Raw genomic sequence first — 9,655 nt, 5'->3', positions numbered from 1 at the left:
GGGTAGAGAGATGGCAGCATGTGCTCAGTCAATCCATCTAGCTCCTTCCACAGGTGTACTTGTCTAAGGGAAGTCAGAGAATTTATAGAAAAGATAGGAATTGAGCAGAATCTTGGAGAATGAGTAGGAGCGGCCAAAGTGAAAAGAGGAGCAAATGTCATTGCGGGCTGGGGAGAGGTCTGAGTGCAGGTGTGCAGAAAGGAGACAGGGCGGGGCGAGGGGATGCAAGCAATGCGATGTTTCAAGAGCGGCAAGCGTTGTAAGGGAGAGGAGGGCGTGACGGTCTTATGTATCATGCTAAGGGGCTGAACTTGATTCTGGAGAGCCTCTGATGGTGTAAGAAAGTGACACAGGCTGGGTGCAGTGGCTCATGCCCATAATCTCAGCACTTTGGGAGGTGGGAGAATCACTTGAGCACAGGAGTTCAAGACCAGCCTTGGCCTGAGACTCCTCACCATAGTCCTTAACCACTACACAACTGCAACCAACCACTTTACCAGGTTTCTCTCTCTGTCAGTTTTACAGAGGCCTTCATTCCCCTAGTTTCTTTTTGTCACCCTTAATTAGGTTGATTTGGTGCTCAGCACAAAGGGCCTCCACCAACTTGACATACACATGCTCATCACAGTTGGATGTGAACACACAAAGGTGGGCTTGGCACTTGTCTAAGGCTTTAGCAGCTTCGTGAATTCCACATGCTAAGCCATTGTGGATGAGGCTGGTCTTCAACACCTCTGGTAAAGCAGTATTAACATCCATTACACCTCCAGCAGCAATGCCTTCCTCAGCCATGGCAGTGGGTTACAGGTGAAGCCCAATCTTGCATGTACCCGAGTCTCCGCCTCTGCATGATTTGGCAGCAGCAGGGAAAAAGAGGATTGTTCTTTCTGGCACTTGAGTTTTCATAAGAGGATCTATTCCAAGCCCCAGCTCAGTTTGTTATTAAGACATATGGCTTGTCTCTTAACTGACAATGGAAAAGTCTAATATTCCAAGTAAAATTTTATCCTCGGAGCCATATTGTACTTTTCAAAAGCTTGGCTAAGAGAAATGCTGTTCGTGGATAAGTGTCTGCAGAGAATATGTTGTATTTGATCTCTAGACACATATTCTTACATCTATTACCAATTTAGCCAGAGCCACGGACTTGAGAGCTTGACTGCTTCCCACTGACTCCTTGAAGAATGAGTTGTAATGCTTTGTGCTTTGGTTGAGGGACATGATACACATTACACAAAGCATGGTTTTGAACATTGATCCCTATCTGTTGCAGAGCTATTGTTGAGGATTTGGCTTCTCTATGAAGACCTGGAGGAGAATATGCTCTTTTGTCCGCAGTATCTGGAATAGTTGTGCTTTTTCTTAGCAACTTGCAAATATTCTGGATCTCATAATGTGTCATATTTCCTTTTCCCCATCAGTGTCTGGAGTCCTAGAGCCAAATCAGTTAACAACCATGAGCCACACAAAGAGGACTGATCACTCAGGTTGGTATGGTTGGTGAGGTGTAATCAGAGCTGGGGGTCTAGGCAAGATTCTGCAGTGGCTTGATCCGGGCAGATCCAGACGTTGAGCGTCAGGGAACCCCCTCCCTAGGAGAGGGTTGGTGATGAACACGGATCCTCCGAACCAGCCTAATCCAGGTGCCTGCAGACTATCCCTGTCCCTGAGGGTTAGGGTGGGAGTTAGGGTTAGGTATTTTAGGGTGTGACATGGCCCACCTGGTCCTATACCTGTACCCTTCTCCTTGCCAGCTCTCTATCCTTTATTAACACACATGGATGGCATTGTTGGGAGCAGCAGGAACTGTATGTGAGTCAAATGCTAGTGCTTTCCATTGTTTCACCCATCAGGGTCCCCAGGTGTAGATACATTCTCACCCTGAAGTTCACTTCTATTATATGAACCACGGGCTCTGGAGTCAGGGGCCAGTTTCAAATCCTGCCTGCACCTCTCTAACTGAGAGACCTTGGGTGAGACATTTAGTCTCTTCATCTATAAAACAGAAACAAAAACAATGCTTACCAAACACATCCATCACAGGAAACATATTACATAACCACTGTGAACCATTTAGCACAGACCTTGACACAGCAATAAATGCTAGAAAGAATTATATTGTAGTGGTGAAGGCTTTGGTCTTTGGAATTGGATGTACCTGGGTTCAAAGTCCAGCTCTTCCAGGGTCAGCTGTGAAAACTTCGGCAAGTTTCCAACTTCATTAATCCTTAGCTTTTCCATCTGCAAAATGGGGCAAACAGTGCATACAAAACTCATGACCCACTGCTTGAGATGAAGTGTGTGCTCCATGAGTGATCGTTTTAGCTACTTGTTATTTTACTGCTATTCCAGAGAGAATGCAGCTCAAGCTAAACAGGTGGGAGGGAACATCTAAGGCGATTCTGCAGAGCTGCCAGCCCTATGCAGCACCTGACCTCCGTCTCCAACACATGGTAGTAACAACTACTGGGATGGATTGTGTTCTGTGTGCTGGGCAAAGAGCTGAGAGTTTTCATATTTCTGTTTTATCTGGGACTAGGTATGGTGGATCTTAATACTTTGGGGGCCACAAGTACTGTATCAGCCTAGGTCCAATCAAGATAAAAACCACAAGTGGTTTATGCAATGGAAGTTTAATATAAAGAATTATTCAGCTATGATAAAAAAGTAACTATGCGACATAAAGAGAATCCCATAGTGCTATTCTCCCTACAGCTGGGGAAGAGTACCCAAGAAGGGCAGTCTTTGAATGGGGCATCTCTCCAAGCTGGAGATCAGACATTGTTGGAGAAAGTATCATTGCAGCACACTACATGGCAGAGAGATCTGCTGGGTTTCATGGGCCAGAGCTGGTTGCAATTATTGGACAAGCAGGAAACAAACCTCCACAGCCCATGCAAGCCACATTGCCGGATTGAGAGTATGGGCATGGAGAAGGATTGGGTCTCCAGTATGGACAGGAGGCATGGATCGTGTGGTGCCTGTCTTGGGAGGGTACTAAGAAGGTGATCACCATGCCAGGCTGACTGCCTGGGACCTTCCGGGCACATGACTGGGCAGAGCACCACTGGATGTCCTCACACCAGCCAGACTCAGGAAGAGAAGTTCCTTCTACCTGCACTGTTCTCTCAGCACCCTCCACTGAGAAAGCTTCATATCATGCTCACTGTAGAGGAGCAATGCTCATGGGAATCCTATCCATTATCACAGAGCAGATATTGGTGGGTAAATACAGAACTGAGAAGTAATAAGTTGGTAACTGGCATACATATCAGGGGGGCATTTGAAGAAAGCTGTGAACACATATGCCTGGGTCCATATATTCACACATGTGCACACATGTAATTATTTACCTAATTCATGGTGGATACTACTTCTAGGGTGTTCATAGACCCTGGATAAAGAGCACCTAGAGTGAAGGCAGACCCATTTATTGCTCCAGGGTAGCCACAAGGAAGCCTCCATAAAGTACCAGAAGTCTCTGGGGGAGGTGGGGCCAGGCAGCATGGAAGAATTGGCCTCAAGAGTTCCGAACTCTGTCCCAATTATGGAGGGTGTCTTTTCTTTCTCCTCCTCCTTCATTCTTCTCCACATTGCTCATGTACCCAAAGGGAGACCTGAAGACTCTCTAGCAGGGCAAGGCCATTTTCTTTTGGCACTTCCATCTAGTTGATTGATCAACTTGGGCACACAGTAAAGACCGGCATCCTGGGTTATTTTACAAACTCACGGATAGTCATTCTGAAATTGCCTTTGCAAAATTATAACTGAGACAGTGAAAGAGAGCTAATTTAACTGACTCCATCTTGCTTCTAACCTCCAAGCTGTCTTTGTTTATTCCTGGGCATAGGCTGAACTAACTTTGGGAGAAACTTTATAGTTTAAACAAAGATGGTAACAGCCCTTTCCCAAAGCAGACCTTCTTCTTGCCTGGGGACTAGACCAACATTAGCCACAGGATTAGAAATTATGGTTTAGGAGTCATGCAGCTGGAGGCTACAAGATTCTGACCCTCCCTGAACTGCTCTTCTGCCTCCTGGGTTCAAGCAGTTCTCCTGCCTCAGCCTCCTGACTAGGTGGGATTACAGGTGCCTGCAACCATGCCCAGCTAATTTTTGTGTTTTTAGTAGAGACGGGGTTTTACCATCTAGGTCAGTCTGGTCTCGAACTCCTGACCTCAGGTAATCCACCCACCTTGGCCTCCCAAAGTGTTGGGATTACAGGTGTGAGCCACCATGCCTGGCCTTTTTTTTTTTTTTTTGTCAAATATGTCATGCATTTACTTACTTATTTTATTTTATTTTATTTTATTTTATTTTATTTTATTTTACTTGAGATGAAGTCTCACTCTGTTGTCCAGGCTGGAGTGCAGTGGCATGATCTCAGCTCACTGAAACCTCCGCCTCCCAGATTCAAGCAATTTTCCTGCCTCAGTCTCCCAAGTAGCCAGGGCTACAGGCACACGCCGCCACACCCAGATAATTTTTGTGTTTTTGGTAGAGACAGGGTTTCACCATGTTGGCCAGGCTGGTCTCAAACTCCTGACCTCAGGTGACCCATCTGCCTCGGCCTCCCAAAGTGCTGGGATTACAGGTGTGGGTCACTGCACCTGGCGAAGTTTATTTTATTAGCTGCTCAAAAAATGTACGCCACATGAGTGGGACTTTCTGCCTCCATCCCACATCTGCCAGAGTAAGGAGGGAGCCCAGGAGCTGGGGGTATTCTGGGTAAGATTGCCCCTTCCTCCGCCACACTGTCGCTGTCAGAGTGAAGAAGTCCCCTGGAACTCCATGTGTTCCTGCAATCCCTTCTTCCTCCCCCACCATAGACACCTCACCATCATTATTTGCTCTGAGAGCATCAAGATTCATCTCTTAACGCCTTTATCTCTATATGCATCAGTCACTCCAAGAAGCTCAGGCTCCTGAGTCATTTCTTCCCTTATCACCTAGGCCTGAGCCCCATAGAGCTCCATGTGGCTCTTTCCACCACTCCCAGCCTTTATTGTTTCCCTTAGCACATATGTCACCTGACATGTAATACATTTGACTGACTTATTTGTTAGTCTCCCCTGATTGAGGGTGGGGTGTTTTGTCTCTCTTGTTTGACTACTATACCCCCAGCAACTACAAGGTGGCTGGCATGTAGCAGGGACTTAATCAACATGTGTCGAGGAATGAATGAGCAAACAAAAGCATCTTTAGTGTCCTCCATTCTCCCGACGTCATGCTCCACTGCAGCCTAGTTGGTCTTGACCTTTAGGCCTAAACAAGACTCAGACAACAGGCCTTCTTCCATACTGGCTTAACTCAGCTATCTAAGAGCTTCTGAGCCTTGGCTTTGGAGACAGATGGGCTGTGCCATTATGAAGCTTTTAACACCTCTGCACCCACTCTTCCCTATGTGTAAAACTGGAAGGATGCCTAACTCCTGAGAATGTGGTAAGTGGATTAAGTGGAAGGTGTGTTAAAGAGCTCAGCACAACTCCTGGCACACAGTAAGTGCACAATAAATTTTGGCCACCAGGGAGGCAATAGGGCAGGGTGAGGGGGAGCGACAAGCTTCCTCTGGTGCCATCTCCTACTGGTAGAGGGTGCCATCTCCCTCTGGCAGAGGGAGCCTGGTACACTGTGCACAATGGATTCTGAGCAGGCCCTTAGCTGAAAAGAAAAGAATCCCACAATTGATTACTGATGTCTGTCACAGGCATGGGGGCCAGGGGACAGGGGAGGGTGAAAGAAAGTAGCAGCCCCAAGCCATATGTTTGCCGTCCTGGTGTAGAATTTCCACCATTGCTCCTTTTCTTGTTCATGTCTTGACTGTTTTTAAGGGGGAGAGCTCCCTGTTTCGACAACTCTTTTCTGACTCCATAATTTCTCACCCTCCCCAACCCTGAAAATGGTGTAGTCTGCTCCTCTGAGCCCCAACGCTCTTTTCTCTGCTGTTCCTTGATTATTTAGAATACAGCATTTTGAGTTTTTAAAAAACTTTTCTGGTCTCCTTTCTGTACATACAGGCTGACATAGCTTCAGGGTAGATTTCACCTTTGAGAACTAACATAGGCAAGGGCAGGGGATTGCAAGTCAGAAAACCTGAACTTGCTGTGAATTTTGAGCTCATCATTTTGCCTCTTGGAGTCTGACTACCCAGCTGAAAGGCAGAACCCTAAGATGCCTTTGCTGCCCTTGCTGCCGATGGTATTTCAGGGCTTTTGAGAGAACAAGCATTTCACTGAGCTCTGTGGAGGGGAAAATCTATCATGTTCAACCGGGCACAGTGGCTCATGCCTGTAATCCTAGCATGCTGGGAGATCGAGATGGGTGGATCACCTGAGGTCAGGAGTTTGAGACCAGCCTGGCCAACATGCTGAAACCTCACCTCTACTAAAAATACAAAAAACTAGCCAGATGTGGTGGCACATACCTGTAATCCTAGCTACTTGGGAGGCTGAGGCAGGAGAATTCCTTAAACTCAGGAGGTGGAGATTGCAGTGAGCCGAGACTACACCACCGCACTCTAGCCTTGGCTTCAGAGTGAGACTCTGTCTCAAAAAAAAAAGGAAAAAAAGCTTTCACGTTCTCACTACATGTCATTGTGCCCCCTCTTGCCACCAGGTATCAAACCAGAGCTTCTGCAGATGCTCAAGATGCTTTTTCAGTAAAGGAGTAGTAGGGTAAGGCATTCAGTGGGAGCAGTGGGCAGTTGACAGGCTCTGACAACAGCAGAGTTTGGAGAATGGAAAAGAAAAACCAACTTTTCTGGCCTCAAACTAGCAATTGCAAACTTAAGAGTTGGGAAAGCTAAATTCTGCCATCTGCCGGTCATTTCTATGTTAGCAACATCAAAGTAGCCATAGTTTTACAAAGCTATTTTTTAAATTCAGTAAAGATCAGGAGGGAGGAGATGGCATTTACTGAGCACCTCCTGCTTATAAGGAACTGTCTTCAACAGTGCTACAGGTACAGACATAAATGAGCCCTGGATGCTGCTGTTAAAGAGAAAACAGATTCCAGAGAGCCAAGGCTGCCTCCTAATGACTGCGTGCCTTAAGCTCATCCTTCAGCCTCTCTGAACTTGAGTTTTCTCAACAGGTAGACAGACCAGGGTGGTCTCTGAGGATCCAGAGGAAGGGCCTTAAAAGATGAAGAGGATGTTGGCAGATAGATATGAGAAGGAAAAGAGGAGGGCATCCTATGCAGACAAGGAGGAGAGTTTCAAGGGAAACCCTGACATGTGTCTCCTTCTCTCACCCCCTTGTTGGTGAAGCCAAGGGCTGAGTTCCTGATCTTTAAGTGCCTGTCTGCCTCTGACTTCTGGTCAGGGGAAGGGACAGAGTAATTGGAAAGACTTCTTGAAGGAAGAGTGAAACAAACACCTGTGTCATAGTTTCCACCAACTTTAACAAATAGAACCATGTAATTACCTTTAAAGTATTCTACAGTTTATTACACATTATTATGTAACTTTAAAAAAAATCCTACAGTTTGTGGACATTTGAATTATTTGCCATTGTCTCCAGGTTTGTTTTTGTGGCTTGGGCATCCATGTGCATGGATTCCTCCTCCTCTTTCTCCTCCTCCTCCCACTCCTCCTTCTCCTCCTTCTTCCTTCTCTTTCTTTTTGAGACAGGGTCTCACTCTGTCACCAGATCTCCTGGGTTCAATTGCTCCTCCCACCTCAGCCTCTTGAGTAGCTGAGACTGCAGGCATTTATCATCATGCCCGACTCATTTTTGTATATTTGTGTAGAGGTGAGATTTTACCATGTTCCCCAGGCTGGTTTCGAACTCCTGGGATCAAGCAATTCTCCTGCCTTGGACTCCCAAAGTTCTGAGATTACAGATGTGAGCCACTGTAACCAGCCATGCATGCTTTACTGTCAATTACATACCCAGGGATGAAACTCTTGGGTTGTGGAGGGTGTATATTTCCAACTTTATAGATCATCCCAATTTGTTACTCAAAGAGGTTGCACCAATTTAAACTCACATCACAAGTATGTGAGTTCTGATTGTTATAGGTAACTAGTCAGACATGAGCAGGACAGGAGAGGGATCCACCCCCACCCCACCCCCACCAGGAGTGTCAGGCAACCATCAGGTGATGGTCAGGTGATTGTTAAACTGTCTCTAATAATTGGTTGCAGCCTGCACCAGGGAAAGGCAGTCTCCCAATAGATAGAAAAAACTTGAAACTGGTGATCAGCAGCTTCCCGATAAGATCTCAGGAGTTGGGAGAGTGAGCTCAAGCATGCACACTAAGAGGCAAATGGTGGAGCTTAACTCCCAGGGACACTCAGCTAGTGAGGGAAGAATGCCTCAAGTGAGCATGCACACAACTCCAGGAAACACACTGCGTGCTCACCTCCCAGCTGCCAGCCGGCCACTGCACATGTGTACAGCCCAGCCCCAGGGAAGAACTGGGGGAGAAGGGATGTAAAACCCTGGAACTATGTCAACATATAAAAACCCAAGTCAAAGGTCAAACAGTGCACTTGATCTGTGAAATCACCCACCTGGCCCTCTTCCAAGTGTACTTTACTTCCTTTTGTTCCCGCTCTAAAGTTTTTAAATAAACGTTCGCTCCCGCTCTAAAACTTGCTTTTGGTCTCTCACTCTGCCTTATTATGCCCCTTGGTCAAATTCTTTCTTCTGAGGAAGCAAGAACTGAGGTTGCTGCAGCCCCATACAAATTCAGCACAGGTAACACTATGATTCCCTGTAAAGGCTTGATATTGTCAGATTTTTAAACATTTGCTATTATAGTGGGGTAAAATGTTGTCTTACTGAGTTTTCATTGATTTTTAATAGAAAAAGGCATACAAATTTATTAATGTACAGACAGGGGAGAATCAGTGATTTCCCAATCTCCTGATGGGGTACAGAAGCTGATATACACTTTTTCATAGGGTAAGGAGGAGATGGGAAATGTAGACAATTCCTTTACAGGGTAGCGAGTGGTGATTAGGGAGAATGATCAACCAGGGAGACGGCAATTAACTTGTAAATGATTCTCTTTGGAATTTGAGCCTGAGAGGCAGGCATTATGTTATGGAAAAGACCATCCATCCATGTGCGGTTACATTCTTCACTCTTCATTTCCCAGCTTCTAGGACGTCCCCACGTCTTCCCTGTGGATCTCGCGGCACACACGGGTCACAGAGCAACAAAGGCTGTGGCAGAGTCACCTGGGTCTCCCAGAGCAGAGAAGACCAAGCACTGGACACTGAATGTTTTCATAATTAAAAAAACACATGTTCATATATTAGCTGATACTTTTAGTTTCTTCTGGGAAGATATGTTTATTTCATTTGTCTCTTTTTCTATTGTTTTGTCTTTTTTCTTATTAATATGTAAGATTTAAAATATATATTCTTGGCCAGATGCAATGGCTCATACCTGTAATCCCAGCACTTTGGGAGGCTGAGTTAAGAGGATTGTTTGAACCCCAAAGTTTGAGACAAGCCTGGGCATCACAGTGTGACTCCAGTTTCTACAAAAGTATACAAATTAGCTGAGCATGGTGTCATGTGCCTGTAGTCCCAGCTACTTGGGAGGCTGAGGTTGAAGGATCATGAGCTTAGGAGGTCAAAGCCACAGTGAGCCATGATTGCACTACTGCAGTCCAGCATGGGTGACCAAGTGAGACATCATCTC

The 9,655-nt window shown here is 46.0% G+C and overlaps 1 long non-coding RNA gene across 1 annotated transcript; it reads left to right on the top strand.

The window, feature by feature from the left end:
- The first annotated feature begins 686 nt into the window (after nucleotides 1-686).
- LOC103796674 (uncharacterized) lies at nucleotides 687-9,261 on the top strand. Its single transcript, XR_013524870.1, has 3 exons — nucleotides 687-807; nucleotides 1,422-1,487; nucleotides 9,105-9,261. It is a non-coding gene; the product is annotated as an uncharacterized LOC103796674 (long non-coding RNA).
- Nucleotides 9,262-9,655: the final 394 nt, after the last annotated feature.

The sequence above is a fragment of the Callithrix jacchus genome, chromosome 12 (assembly GCF_049354715.1).
Source record: "Callithrix jacchus isolate 240 chromosome 12, calJac240_pri, whole genome shotgun sequence".
Lineage (NCBI taxonomy): Eukaryota > Metazoa > Chordata > Mammalia > Primates > Cebidae > Callithrix > Callithrix jacchus.
This window is presented reverse-complemented; position numbering and strand designations above follow the sequence as displayed.